Source organism: Heliconius melpomene, chromosome 3, assembly GCF_056956725.1.
Source record: "Heliconius melpomene rosina isolate 202511_hmr_F chromosome 3, ASM5695672v1, whole genome shotgun sequence".
In the NCBI taxonomy this organism is placed as follows: domain Eukaryota; kingdom Metazoa; phylum Arthropoda; class Insecta; order Lepidoptera; family Nymphalidae; genus Heliconius; species Heliconius melpomene.
In genome coordinates, this window is record NC_140391.1 from 7,524,365 (window position 1) to 7,539,398 (window position 15,034).

General features: G+C 31.7%; 1 protein-coding gene across 3 annotated transcripts in view; it reads left to right on the plus strand.

Annotated features, from left to right (window-relative positions):
• The window catches only part of LOC146540009 (homeotic protein antennapedia-like), a 156,232-nt gene that overhangs the window by 54,020 nt on the left and 87,178 nt on the right, over nt 1–15,034 (plus strand). For 2 of the 3 annotated variants that reach the window (XM_085207633.1, XM_085207629.1), the window contains exon 2: nt 13,610–13,665. The exons of the other annotated variant lie outside the window; for it this stretch is intronic. The gene's annotated coding sequence lies outside the window, so the exon portion shown is untranslated. The remainder of the gene's footprint in view (nt 1–13,609; nt 13,666–15,034) is intronic. 3 annotated transcript variants of the gene reach the window in all.

Sequence of the window (15,034 nt, forward strand, 5' to 3'; positions counted from 1 at the left end):
AAAATATAACTCATAAATTAAAACGCCAATTAACATCAAACGATTAATCAATTATAATTTTATTACACATAAAATCTTAATTGATTTGTCAATACAAATAGAAACAGAGAGGTCTCAGTAATAAAAGTGGTTGTAAATCATATTGTACAAGATTTAGATAGCGACAAATGTCCTTGCTTTAACACAGCGCCACTAGAGGGCGTGATTTATTTCAAGCTTGATACGCTAAACCATTATTGTGCTTTGACCGGTTATTTAACAGCTTTATTGCTAACGATTTATAAGTCGTTAACTTATTTTACTTTACGTTTCTCTATGAAAAAATTTTTTCCTTAGTTAAGATAAAGAATATATTGTTATCATATAAAAAGGTGTAAAAATTGAGATATATTAAGAAGTTCTTAACAAAATTTAATATGATTATTATAAAATTTATACTGTTATTGTAATATATATAGTAAAAAAACATTTTTTTTAAATATTTATTCACTATTTTTTCTTTAACAATTATCCAATACTTCCAACATTCAATGTTTATAATCTATCAACAACACATATTGAACATATCCCGTGGTATTTCCTAATAACAATAATCACAAGGGGTAGAACACCCCTAAAAATTAAAAATGGCCGCCAGAGAAGCACTCTCGATTGGAGGCCATAACTCATGCCGCCGCCGGCAGGGCTGTGCGTCATTTGTCTACGTCACCCCCACCCCTTCGAGAACGTTTGGGAAGAAAGGGAACTGATCTATGGCGAGTATAACGCTTGACCGGATGTTTAGCGATCCTGACTGAATTACACAAGAATAAACTATTAAAATGCTAGTTTTGAAGAAAAATAATTAATTAAATTCATAAGAAATAGCAATTGAAAACACAATGTGAAAAAAGGAAACAAACCTTTGCTAGGAATTTACAATACAAAGATTTTAAACAAATATTAATAGAAGTATTTATCTGTTATCTAATTAATTCACTCATCTCATATTTTACATCACTTGTCACTAACTTCAATTGTAGTTACAATAAATTATAAGCATTGACTTATTGACTTTCATTTGACATATTGTCGGCCAGCTCTATGTACTTGCTTCTTATCGCTGTGATAAGACATACGAGTTATATTTTACGCCTAATTAGATTTTCCATGTCACCTAAATGTGAGTAATCTTAATCTATGTTTATGAATCCACCGAGCTATATATTAGAGGTACTGGCTTAACCTCCGATTACGTTTCTATTAAAAAACAAAATTAAAAAGTTGCATTAGAAGTTCAGTAAAATAGCCTTGAATCCTCAGTTGGGGCATTAAGGTATATAATAGACATTTTTTTTCAATTTCGTAAGAAAATAAATTTGTGGTGCGTTTGCGTGATAGCGAGCAGTATTGGAACGCGACGCACGCACCAAAACAAAATTATTTTAATAAACCAGGTTGCGTATATGTTTTGATTTTTTCCCCAAAAAATAAGAGAAAAATAAGTATAATTATTCGATACAGTCTTGTATTTTTTCTTTGAAATGCCAATGGCACTTGTAGAAAATGTAAATGTTATGTTAATGCTTTAAATTTTTATATTAATAATGAAATATTTTCATACAATTTTACTCATAGTACCTATTTTTATAACTCGGCGATTACACGAAAGGAATGTATTATATATAGGTATATTGTGTTTTTGTGATTTTTTATTTTTTCTTTTATACACGCTGTATAAACATTTCTATTAGTATGAAGTTATTTGATATATTAAATGGATGCGTTATATTAAAAAAAATCAACACTTCCTTGAAGTAAATTCTCAAGTTGAATTATTACTATAGTTAAGCAGTCACGGCGTCTTTCACGTGTAATTCAGTAGTCGTTAAATGTAACAAGATAATATATAAACTTGGTTAATATAATAAAGTAGACAAAATATTATTTAAACTAGTTTTTAATGGTTGCAGTGTAACTACTAAGAACTGTCGCGTGGGAACCTCCGGTAGTCACTTTTCTAGGAAGGTTGATGTTATTTTTGTATATCATCTGGAATTTCATGTTTTTACTTATATCATATCAGGCCTTAAAATCTAAATTTTATTAAGAAGCAAAGTAATAGAGACCTCGGGGCAGTGTCATGTGTTGTGACCTTAATTTGATTTATTTAGTGATAACATTCCTTGTTTGTTTATCTCTTGTATTTATTTTTACTCGTCTTCTCCATGATGAAGAGTAGACGGAAAAAATTAAGAGAGCTCTTTACATTTAATCTTTAATCTTTTATTTAGATTTAAACCCATTATCCAATATTACACCTCATATACCACTAACCATTTTTTAAAACAACTAGAAGTTGCGACTGTAAAATCTTTGTATATTACTTACTTAAAATCCTCTTTAAGATTCCCAAGTACCATATAACTTGGCTGTAAATTCAAGCATATAGAACCTTTTATTTCTATTAAGTCCAACAAAAGTTGACCAAAAATAAATCACCGACGACATCTCTATCTCTGAAATAACAAAGCTTTCGCATTCGCAATGATTATTATCTCTAAAACAAACTTAATGCATTTACGGCTAGTAGCGACACGGTCTAGAGACATTTTACTAACCTACCAATTAAAATGTGCTTTTGTTTTCACACTTACTCCTTTAACTTAACGTTCATTTCTATACGTTCGGCTTGTGTTAGTGCATATGGGAGTGTGCTGTTTTAATTTTGCGTTCGCGTTGGGCTTTATAATTGTTAGTATAAGTTCTATAATTGAATGGTTTTTGTTTGTTTACTGTGGTTTATTAAATAGTAAGAGCTGGTCGTGATCGAGGATCGTGATTGCAACACCGGGCTGCGTGCCCTTTGGACACGGGTTCCGCAGCCGTGAAAAATCACTTGAACATATGCTGGTTGCCTTCCATTGAGGATGTCCTAATCTGGTGGTTTCTTTTTGTTTTGTGGAAAACATTAATTGTTGAGTTTTTAGCATGAATTATTCCACATATAGCAGGGTAGATAGAAAGAATCTATTGTCAAGACACTCCACGCTCCGCGTCCAATCAGTATTGGAAACTTTATGTGATGAGGCTATATATACTTAATGCAGCGCTTTGTTTTGATAGAGTGGGGAAATCGAACCCATAACCTTAGCATTAACGTTATGCCACTTCAACACGTTTGTGTTTATTGTAAGATAACTTTTATTTTAGGTATAGGTTATATGTCAAACAGAATTATTTTCAGCGAGCTTTTAACTTAGTACTATGTATGCAAATAATAAAATCTTGTCCTTTTTTGTGCAGTATATTATCATTTCTTTTTCCATATTTCTCTAATATACGGTGGTTCTTTACATAATATTTAGTGAGAAAAGAGTTCCAAATTAAATAACACGAGAATGTTTTTTTTGTATGTACTCGTAAATAGGTAAGTGTTATTAGTAATGCTTATAAAAAAATAAAATAACTTGTACTTACAATAATATACCTATCAATATTCTCATCACCAACCAATATTTTATAAATGGTAATCAGTAAATCGGCAATTTATTCATTGATTTAAATCGAAAATTCAAAAAGCAGTTAATATAAATCTCAAGCATTTTGTGAGATATACACTCCACTTTCCATAATATATCCATATCTATATTATAAATTCGAAAGTAACTCTGTCTGTCTGTCTGTCTGTCTGTCTTTTACGCAATCAGGGCCAAACCGCCTATTTAATTGTGATAAAATACTCATATAGAGATACTAGAGAGTACCGGGATGAACATAGGATACTTTTTTTTCTTATATTTGTAATATTGTCGATATATACTAATATATTAAAATATATTTTAATTTGACATGCAATTTATTCCGCCATGTTAATAACAGTCGTCGCTATGCGACCGTTGCTAAGCAACGGCTTGCAAAGTTTGTTGTTTTAAGAAAACGGTACCCAAAATGAGTTTGCTTAATGCATACATGGCGCGCGCCGATATAGATTTGTATACATTAACAAAAATTAGATGATTTCTATAATTTGATATTCATCCTTATGAAAATAAATATAATAGTCACTTTTAGCATTTCATCTAGATGGAAATTATAGTTTACTGTATAATTAAGATGTCACTGATTCGGAATGACCTAGCCTACGTGCGGTATAGTATGACCAACGCGAACGGGAAGACGACTTAAATGGTTTTGTAAAATTTATATAATTTCGAATTACTGTTAATTTTTATGTAATTATTTGCTGCTTATAATTAATTTATCTCAGTTCGGTTATCTATACCGATGTTATACACATAAAATATCGTAATTATAATAATTTGGGATTTTATTAAATATTGTTCGCATAAATTAATAATTATTTAATATAGAAAAATGTTTAGTACGCGCGCACGGCAAACTTTTTCGAATATTAAGAATTTCCTTTAGTTACTTTTACTTCCTTACTAACTTACTTACTACTTAACTTGTTTGTTCATTTCGGTTACTCAGATATTTTTTCTAATAATAAATCTCTACTTATTATTCTTTATTAACTTATTTTAAGTATTTAGGCTTATATTTTCTTACAAATTCTATTGAAAACCGAAAATAATTTCATAAATATACTTAATGAGTAATCGTATATTTCAAGCGAGCGTAGCGACGTCCGGGCCCACTAGTAATAATATAAAGTCTTCACAATCAATAATTATTGTGCCCAAGCACACCAGCAATTCCAACTAATTTGCTTCAAAAACTTCATTAATTAAAAAAAAAAACTTTAACCTCAACTCAAACTCTTCAGAATACAATATCAAGGATAGGCAGCTTAATATCCTGCGTAGTATGTTTTGATTCCGTCGATACTGTCAATATGTTTATTTAGCATTCGAACACCGAACTACGACGAGTAAGGAGCACAAGGGGTCATAAAACATTATGGCTCTATTCTATTGGATACGTGATAACTCCTGGTGCAATCGGTGAATTTTAATGTAGGGCTCCGTGGTTCTAGAGTGAACATCGATTAGCTTCCGGGAAGTATTTTTACGATTCCGAAAGTTATATTTGTATGTGATGTATGTTTTGGAAGTATGGTATATATTACATTTTTTGACATAATTGAGGCCAGTCGTCGCTCAAAGGCACAAAGTGTGACTGTAAAATCAATTGGTTCTCGGTTCGATTTCCACTCGAAATATTTATTTAAATTTATATTTTCATTTCTTCGCTCTGGTGTCGAGGCAAAAGCTCGGTAACGAGGCAACGCCTATCCTGCTATGTGCAAATACGTTATAGATAACTTAATAATAATCATTAATGAATATTTTTTTTATCGATGTCGAAGTATTAAATTGGGTTTCGTATGAATTATTTAATATGTGAAACAAAAAGCTGAAATAATAAATGTTAATACTAATATTCTTTTGAACAGTAAATTTTCCTTAAATGACGTATTAAAGCGACGACGAATTACGACGTATAAAAGCTTGTTAAAATGCCATCTTGTTTCAATAAAAAACCCTAAAATATAAGTTTATGTTTATTGTTTAACTCATATACAAGAATCAGTCTTAAGATATAAAAAAATCATTCTGTGAAATTCAGAACTACAATACAGAGATGTTAACAGCTTGGATGGCTTAGTGTTCAAAATTGTTGGCAATTGTTTTTGCGGGTTCAAACTCAAATTTTTTATACGTTTTATAGAAAAGCATACAGCTCAATACTATGTCTATAATTAAATAAATAATAATTTAAGTAAATCTGTATACATTTCTTCATAAAAAGTTTTAATAGTGTCGATTACGTTTGAATAACCTATATTAAGTTATTGATAGCTGAATATATTTTTTCAGAAACTGAAGTTAAACTAAGAACGATTATATGATACGATTAACGTGCATATATAATGCAGTGGAGGCAGAGGGAACCTATCGTTATGACATGCTTTCCCCCACTTTCTTTTTCTTTGAGACATTGCATATTGACTGGCAGATGTCAAAGTCGAGCTTTGCCTTAATAAAGCTGAGAACAGAGCGAAGAAGTCAAAATAATTAATTCCCTAGCGGTAATCGAACCCAAGACCGTTTCGCTTAATGACAGGCGTTGCGCCACGGTAGCCTACAAGAAATAATAAACATACTTTTATAGTATAATTATAGATAAATGGCCAATTTGTCACTTTTTTATAAATACAGATAGCACCTACTATCCGTTGACTGACAGTTTGTGGTAAAACCATGGTTTTTATTCACATAGAACTCTATTTATGGTGTATTTTATAAGGTGTCAACAAATGATCGGTTGAATACATAATTAATTGTATAAAGTGCATTCGACATTTTTGAAGAAACGAATAATTTCTTTTTTGAATAATTTCATGTTTTATTCATTTTATGTATATTATATATGGATGTTGCCACATATTTATGTTTATTTTCTTTGGGAAACAAATTATGAATATCATTTATGGTAATTTAATTATACTTAATAAAAATTTACACTATATTTTGTTATTTTTTTTGCTAGGTTGCCGTCTTGTTTGTGAGAATTTAAATTCTTTAGATATTTGTAATTTTGATCAGGTTAGTGTAGAAAAGAAGGTTTTCATAAACAAACTTACCGATGACTATAAAGTATTATTATTTTTTTTTACGCTGTATTCCGCATATAATAGGATAGGCAGATGGAACCTAGTGTTAAATCACTCTGTTACCCACTTTAAAATTTTTTGAGGCATTGCGTGTTGAGTGGCAGAACTTACCGCTGCGCGAAGAAATATAACACGCTATGGGCCTGCACCTGGATAGCCTTATTTAATGGTCGATATAGAAATTTTGTAGAAAATACCTATTTTGTAGAATTTACATTTTGTATACACAAATCTTTATAAAAATAGAGCTTTTACATTGCTACTTCATACAAAAGTTTACCGAGTACAACAAAACTGTACTTTCCGGCTTATCGGTGTGTTTAAAGTATTCATATATATGTAAATCACGCGTCACCTTACTGTTCTATTATTATTAACGGTTGTATTATTGAATATTGATGTCTCTAATGGACACAAACAGCCGAAAATGATTTACTTACTAACATATATTAGTACATACCTCCTAAACGAGGTCAGCGACTGACGAATAAATAATAAACAATGTTTCTCTTATACATATTATTATAATTTAAAATATAAAGTATATTTGGGTGTTCATATATTTTTCCATTAGATAAGTATAAAGATTTTAATACTTAATTTGTATATTATACAAATATTGCAATGATTCCGCAATTTCATTTGGTATTTATGTGGGCATCAACTTTTTAACAACTACCTATTAATAATCGTAATAATGTGATATATAATGTCCTATTTATCCTATTTATCCATGTCTCGAAAAATTCGGGGGAAAGTGGGGAACGGAGTGTCTTAACACTTCCGTTCCCTCTGCCTATCTATATGCAGGATACAAAATGTAGCTAATTTAATGTTTTTATTAGATTTTTCATACTTACTTTTCGTATTTTCACATAATAATATGTTATATGTTTTATAATAGACATGTTAAAATTATAAATTTTACAAAAAATACTTTAGTTAATCCTAATAAAATATGTAGGTAAATACTAGCTAGGATATAACAACCACAATCTATCCGCGATATTAGTACAATCGAAACATCCATAGTTAATCATTCGTTAGCATTCCAATCTGCATGTGTAACGAGTGATGGGAGAGGCAATTAATAATTTCGACACTCTCTAATTAACATTTATATCAGAGTTTGGCAAAGCCACGTAGGGGGGATGGTGGGTGGCGGTGATGATGATTGATGGCGATCACCTTTGGAAAGATGTCGCCAAATATTTACGATGGCAATGGCGTATGATATGTTATTGGGATGTGTTCGGATTGTTTAATTTTAAAGTTTGTGCTTTAAAATTTTATTTTGAAAATCATTTCCTATATTTTGCCTATAATATATTTCAATTAATATAAAACTATATTTTTCTTATTAGGTACTTTTTATTCATATCAACATATAATCAAAACACTGAGATAATACCGACTTAACCGATTTCAAATTAGAATAATCATATGTTTATACGTTTATCTATTTAATGTCACTTAAATTATAATTAACGTCTTTGAGTACGACTGTAACGTCGGTAACATCTATAAACATAGTATTAAAGTATCTACTAAATACTGTAATATAATCTTTAAGTATTTATAAATTCGATTACATTTCATAAATATTCAATCGCCCGCTGGTCTCGTGCGTTGATATAGAAATGTTAAAAAACAATTTTATATTGAAATACTCCCCACAGGGTTTGTAATTGTATATTTAAAAATCAAAAGATAATATTGAAATAGCCTAGTTACTTTATTTATTAATAGAGAAAACTACTGTACAATAAATAAAAATATTATAGAAAAAAATCTTTTTAAACCAGTAAACCAACTTCTAGCTATTTTATTACTAAATTTAACTAATTATATAGTCATTTATATGTGAAATTTATGCGATAATATTATTATTTAATACGATTTAAGACATTTTTTTTACTTTTCTTTTCTTCTACGAGTATGATAACTATGGCGAGAAATGCTTATATACAACACCTAACAACACGTCACACACTCGAGCGGATTCAAAGAGGGTAATGCAGGATAGAAATTTACATAATTGCAAATATGTACTTTTAAATAAGGCAATTATTGAGATTTTTTATAAAAGACGAAGGAAATACACTAAAGAAAGCTCAATCAATATTGATTGATTGGTAATAAAAGCTTAATCTTCCTTTATCTTTGCTGCAGTAAAAAGATTAAAAACACATTGTTGAAAAGTAACGCTTCATTTAACTGTATAATTACGTGTTTTTTATTTTTTACTTATGATTAAATATGTTGGTACAACAGGGTTTTAAACTAAAAGAATAATTATTAGCAAAGTGTTATATTATTGTAGTTATAATACTATAAGGCAATAGCTGATAGTAACAGAAGCAGCGTAATACATTTTATTTCAGCAAAAACAAATCGTTCAATATTAACTTATATTCTAAATAAAGTATTTGTTAATTTACATAGCAATTTTAGAGCAAAACAAAAAACTTCAAAGTCCAAAAGCATGCCTAATTTATTATACCTACATACAAATTACAAGTTAAAATCCAAAACAAAAATTCCAACACATCACTAATTCACCAATCCGTTATTCCAGGATGGAGTCGTAAATCATGTTACATTAGAATAATTTCAAAATCCCCGGTCACACCTTCAAATTCGTCGATCGACAACCGCGAACCTTTTCCATCAATTTGTATTAGTTAACGCATTGATATGCAAAATGTCAACCCATTTCGCACGTAGCATACATATTATGAAAAAATCACCGCGGTAGGTGACCGAGGCGTACTCAGGTTTAATTGAATAGATTTAGAGTCACACAAAGACTCTTAATTGTCTAATTTGTAGCGAAAACAAACCAGTTGCGGATGAATATATTACTATGGTATGCAAGGACTTTCTTTTGGTTTTGTTTGGCGGGAAGTAAACAAGCTGCGTGGGGCATAGCAAGCAGGAGGAGGATTTGGGTCTTGGTTCAAAGGTGACCCCATTTTGTCTATGTGACATGCTCCTATATATCTGTTATACGCTTATTCATTTGGTATTAGGTAGCTGGGAAGTTTAGGAATGTTTATATATCGTTTCTTCGATTTATATAGACGGCAAAGTAAGACGTATATAAGTATTTGAAATACGTAAGCTGAAAATTAAATTTAGTAGAACCCTGAGCCACTGTATAGATAGTTGTTTTACTGATTTGAAAAAAATCAAAATCTGCGGTAGGTGTACTCTGCACAGCAGGGTAGGCATAGGGAACCTAGTGTTAAGACACTCCGTTTCCTTCTTTCCGCCGAATTTTTCGACGCCTTACTTTTTTGTATTTGATTTATTCCTATTATACGAAAAGTCAGCTGAAATCTAGCTATTTTTGTCAAAAAACAAACTTTTTCATAGCCATTAGTTTTCTTTTCCAATATTTATAATCCTATTACTATATAGCGATACAGGCAGCGTAATTAAGACAAATCCATGGAACTACAGAAATGAATAAAAATTTCATATAAATATAGAATATACCGACATGCTTTTTGGACCTGATTAGAGAAAATGCGGGTTGATTTCGCTACTATACTTTTTATATATCGTGGCAATAGAATAAGCAATTGCTTCGTCTTTCCTAATAAAGTCACATACGGATGGATGGAGTGTTTTTTTTTAAAAACTCAGTTAATTTTCAATTCGCTTAATATTTTTTTAAAATTCTTACTTATTGTTTAACCCACTTGACAAAGGAGATCTTTTCTATATTCGACAAATGTATTTTTATATACCCACATGTGAATGTCCCTCGACTTCTCATCTCCTTCCCTTCATTTATAAACAGCTTTTTAAAGATCTTTTTTTTTATTTAGAATGGTAATACCATTACCACCGGCACGATCTAATGATGGAATCCCAGGGAAATCAAATGAAATCTTTAAATTTTATAGACATACCTATTACTTGGGTTATTTCTACAAATATAAACAGGATGAAAAAAACAATAAAAATATAGATAGTACGCCGTTCCGCTATCTAAAATTTATATTCTTCATATAATTTAGCCACCTAGTATTTAGATAGCGTCACAGCTCGCGGGTGGGCTTCTTGATACCTAACATCGTAAACCTAGCGTGGTCACTGAATACGAAACTAAGGTGAACTAAGCTTACTAATTAAAATGAATCACTCATTAGTTTATTTTATAAACGTGACTTGTTAGTTTGTTTTTCTTTTAGAATAATATGTATATCTAATTATATGGAGACCAGTAGTGGCGTAGGAGCACCAAGTGTGACTATAAATGCCACTGGTTGTGGGTTCGATCCTCACTCCACCATTAATATTACTAGTTCTTCGCTCTGGCAACAAGACAAATTGCGGCGTTGAATTCCGCCACTCAAGACACTCAAAACACACACACACACACGCCTCAGTCTTGAAAAATTCGGCGAAAAGTGGGGAACGGAGTGTTTTATCACTAGGTTTCCTCTGCGTCCCTTGGCTGTGTGCTGGATACAGCTTAAAGCTGATTTTTATTTTACATAATTATAATGGTATAGTAATATTTATAAAATTATAATTTAACATAATTTTTGCCTTTTGTTTGAAATTCCTCACTATATATAAATGCTAATTTCACTTTGTTAATATTCTAAAGGAATGTGTATTATAATATAAATATGTCAAATTGTAACTACTAACTGCTTTATTGTTTTACTTAGCTAATTGCGAAGTATTTTTCTCGAGAAGTTTACAGGTAATTAACTTCAAATTTAGACATTTTTGTTTGCTGTTAGCATATAAGTAGCTGTTTATAAAATATTTTTCTATATATTTCCATATAAGCTTTTTGGATACGAATTTTTAAAACTTACGATATACGATTATACGATATACGATTTTTTAACACTATGCATGGATTTCCTCCTTATACTGCTATACGTAAGTCACACTTTCTTTTTTTTCAGCTTCTCTCTTTTCGCCGCATATAGATAGGTAAACAGAGGGAATCTAGTATTTAGACCATTCGTTTCCTTCTTTCTTTTTAATTTTACTTTTTATTAGGTACTAGAATTAATAAAATTAAAACATATAGGCCATTACTTAATGTAACAAAAACGACAATGGTATAAAACGTTTCGCTATCCGAAAACTTAGATAACAGCGCTCACTTCAATTTTACTGAGTTTTTTTTTATTATACTAATTTATAATTCTATAGTTGAGTATGCTCATCACGTAGTTAGTAAAAAAGAAAGGAAGTACATGTTTATTATATTCGATAATCGCGAATTTGTATTTACTTTTTGTTAAATAACTCTTTAAATAAACAATAGACGTTAAAAACAGTCTTAATCTGATAATAAATTTGTAATTTAAAAGTAATATCTTGAAAAACGTTTTAAGTCATAAATAATGTAAATTAAATGTCATCTGATAAAAATTATTACGATTACAATTTAAACTGGTCACTGGTCGTTTCCGGTACACTATCAATAACCCACCTTTCCTTAAGGTTGGATATATGTAGGTATATGATACGTCCCTCGAATATTAATAGCTGTTAGTGCCTTAATTTTGTAATTGTTGTTAACATCATCAAGATAACACTACAACGTTCAATGGTACGTGGCTGTCTTTTAATTTTGATTTACGATTCCCATTGTGATGATGAGGTCGTCATGGCGCAGGGGAACAAGGGTGTGACTGTTACGCGATGGTTGTGAGTTCGATTCTCATTCGAGGGAATGAATTATTATTTACTAATATTTACATTGGGCCGACGACATAAAGAGGTTGGCGGGAAGCGGATGGTTCCGAAGAGCTGAGGATCGAGTGTGGTGGCGAGAATTGGGGATGGCCTATGTCCAGCAGTGGACAAAATATGGCTGTTGATGATGATGATGATGATGAATATTTACATTACGTCGCTCTGGCATCAAGGTAAAAGCTCGATGTTGAAACTGTACTTTACATGCAATGCTTCGAAAATGCTCTGGCATCAAGGTAAAAGCTCGATGTTGAAACTGTACTTTACATGCAATGCTTCGAAAATGCTCTGGCATCAAGGTAAAAGCTCGATGTTGAAACTGTACTTTACATGCAATGCTTCGAAAATGCTCTGGCATCAAGGTAAAAGCTCGATGTTGAAACTGTACTTTACATGCAATGCTTCGAAAATGCTCTGGCATCAAGGTAAAAGCTCGATGTTGAAACTGTACTTTACATGCAATGCTTCGAAAATGCTCTGGCATCAAGGTAAAAGCTCGATGTTGAAACTGTACTTTACATGCAATGCTTCGAAAATGCTCTGGCATCAAGGTAAAAGCTCGATGTTAAAACTGTACTTTACATGCAATGCTTCGAAAACGTGCTTTGAAAGTGGGGAACGGAGTGTCTTTACACTAGTTCTTTCTACCTACCTTTCTGTGTTCGGTAGACAGCGTGAAGCTAATTTTTTTAATAGCGATAACTGTAAGAATACAAAAGTTCCGCATACAAAATTTTTATCTCAATTTGTTGCGACGGCGTCCGCAACAGTCCAAAATGTATCCACCGATTTATTACTCTATAAACATCGGCAAACTAAAACAAGTATGTTCTCGCAGCGGTAAAATAAAGACAAAACGCGACGACCATAAATCGCCGTTGAAAAGTAACCAAAGCATTATACAGTTGCATAACAGTAAATAAAAAGGGGGGAAAAGGAACAGAACTGCACGAAACAGTGCGCTTTTAAATACGGGCGACGTTGAGCGCGGGTAAGGCAAAGACATTTATGTACACTAAACAAGTAGTAAAAGTCACTACTTGAGTGTTTTTATGGCAGTCATAAATGTCAGATTGTGCGCCGGGGGTGTACCGGGTACCCACGTTCACCCACTGGTACTGGTACCCCGGTTGAGGCGGTTCGGCCTAATTGATTCCATGCATTTTTCAATTTGTTATACCTACGTTAATGATATCGTTTATATGTTTATGGCTTATTTCGTTTGTTACACCTGTTTCTTCTTTTTTTTTTCAGGTATTTTTTTGCTACCGAGTGCTAAAATATAAGAGCCGTTTTTCAAGCTTATAAAGGTAAGCTCCGATTAACAACAAATTTATATTTGAGCAAATAGCGATGATGGAAAGCGGTGGGATTTTTGTAAACAATTCTTAAATTGAGGCCAGTCCTGGCCCAGGGGCACAAGTGTGTGAATGTAAACGCGATAGTTTGTGGGTTCGATTCCCATTCGAAGAAATAAAATATTTAATATTTACATTTCTCCACTCTGGTGTTGGGGCGTTGAGTTAAGCCACAACATACAATGCTTCCAGAATTCAGTGGAAAATGGGAAGTGACGTATCTTAACGCTAGTCTCCCGGTCCCATGCGGGATAAATAAAATATCTCATATTATTATTTATTTACATACAAAATATAACAATTTATAATACAAGAAATATTTCGCACACGAATTGGTATAACAAGAAGTTGCCTGTAAAAGGCAGCGGCCGGCGCGGACGCGGACGGACGTGAGAATAGCGTGAGTTTTCACCGCGGGGCTGCTATGCAAATTATAGCATCATTAAACACCTCGCTTGGGCTTTGCGTTAGATTGACGTTGACTTCTAACACGTTTTCTTGGTCTGGTTCAATTTGTTTTTTAGTATATTGATGACTGAGACGAGTCATGGCGCAGGGGCAATGGCGTGTAATAGGTTGTGGATTCGATTGCCGCTCGAGGAAATATTTATCATTTTTATTTACTGGCTCTGGTAGCTAAACGTAATACCTTCAGAATTTGAAAATAATTTAAAATCAGATTTATTTTCATATCTAATTCCTATATCTTTAATTTAACATATTTTTTAAATAAATGTCTATTGTTTCTATAAATTGGTTTTCTCGTGAAGGATTTGTTCCGGTGGATGATTTTGATTGGCATTTGTTCAATTACCTATGGCAAGAGTTGTTCGCTTCTTGTCTTGTTACAGCTTACACGTAGTGTCATTTGGCAGGTACCGTGAGAGAAACTAACATTTAATTATTTACATACACAAATAGGGAATTCACATTATTTGAAATAAATCCATTTCAAATATAAAAAGCCTTTTTTTCAAATTTAAAATCGTGTTATCGAATAAGCTTTAGTTTTTTGGGAATAGTAACTTTTTCGAAAAAAAAATGTTAAATTGATATGTTTTTCATTGGGAAAAAAAACGTATCAGAGATTTTAGCTTAACTTCTCTTATTTACTACAACTTAGGTTCTACGTTGGTATTTTTTTTTGTATTAGTTTCTTATACAGCTGTGGAAAACCCAGATCAGATTTAACGAGATCACGCATGTTGCGTTGTGATCGTCGTAGGTGCCAAGCACTTTCTACTTCAGACAAATCTATTATAGTGCCAGTACGTGCTAGAGTTGTTAAATGTTAAACATTTAGTTTAATGTAAATAACTAA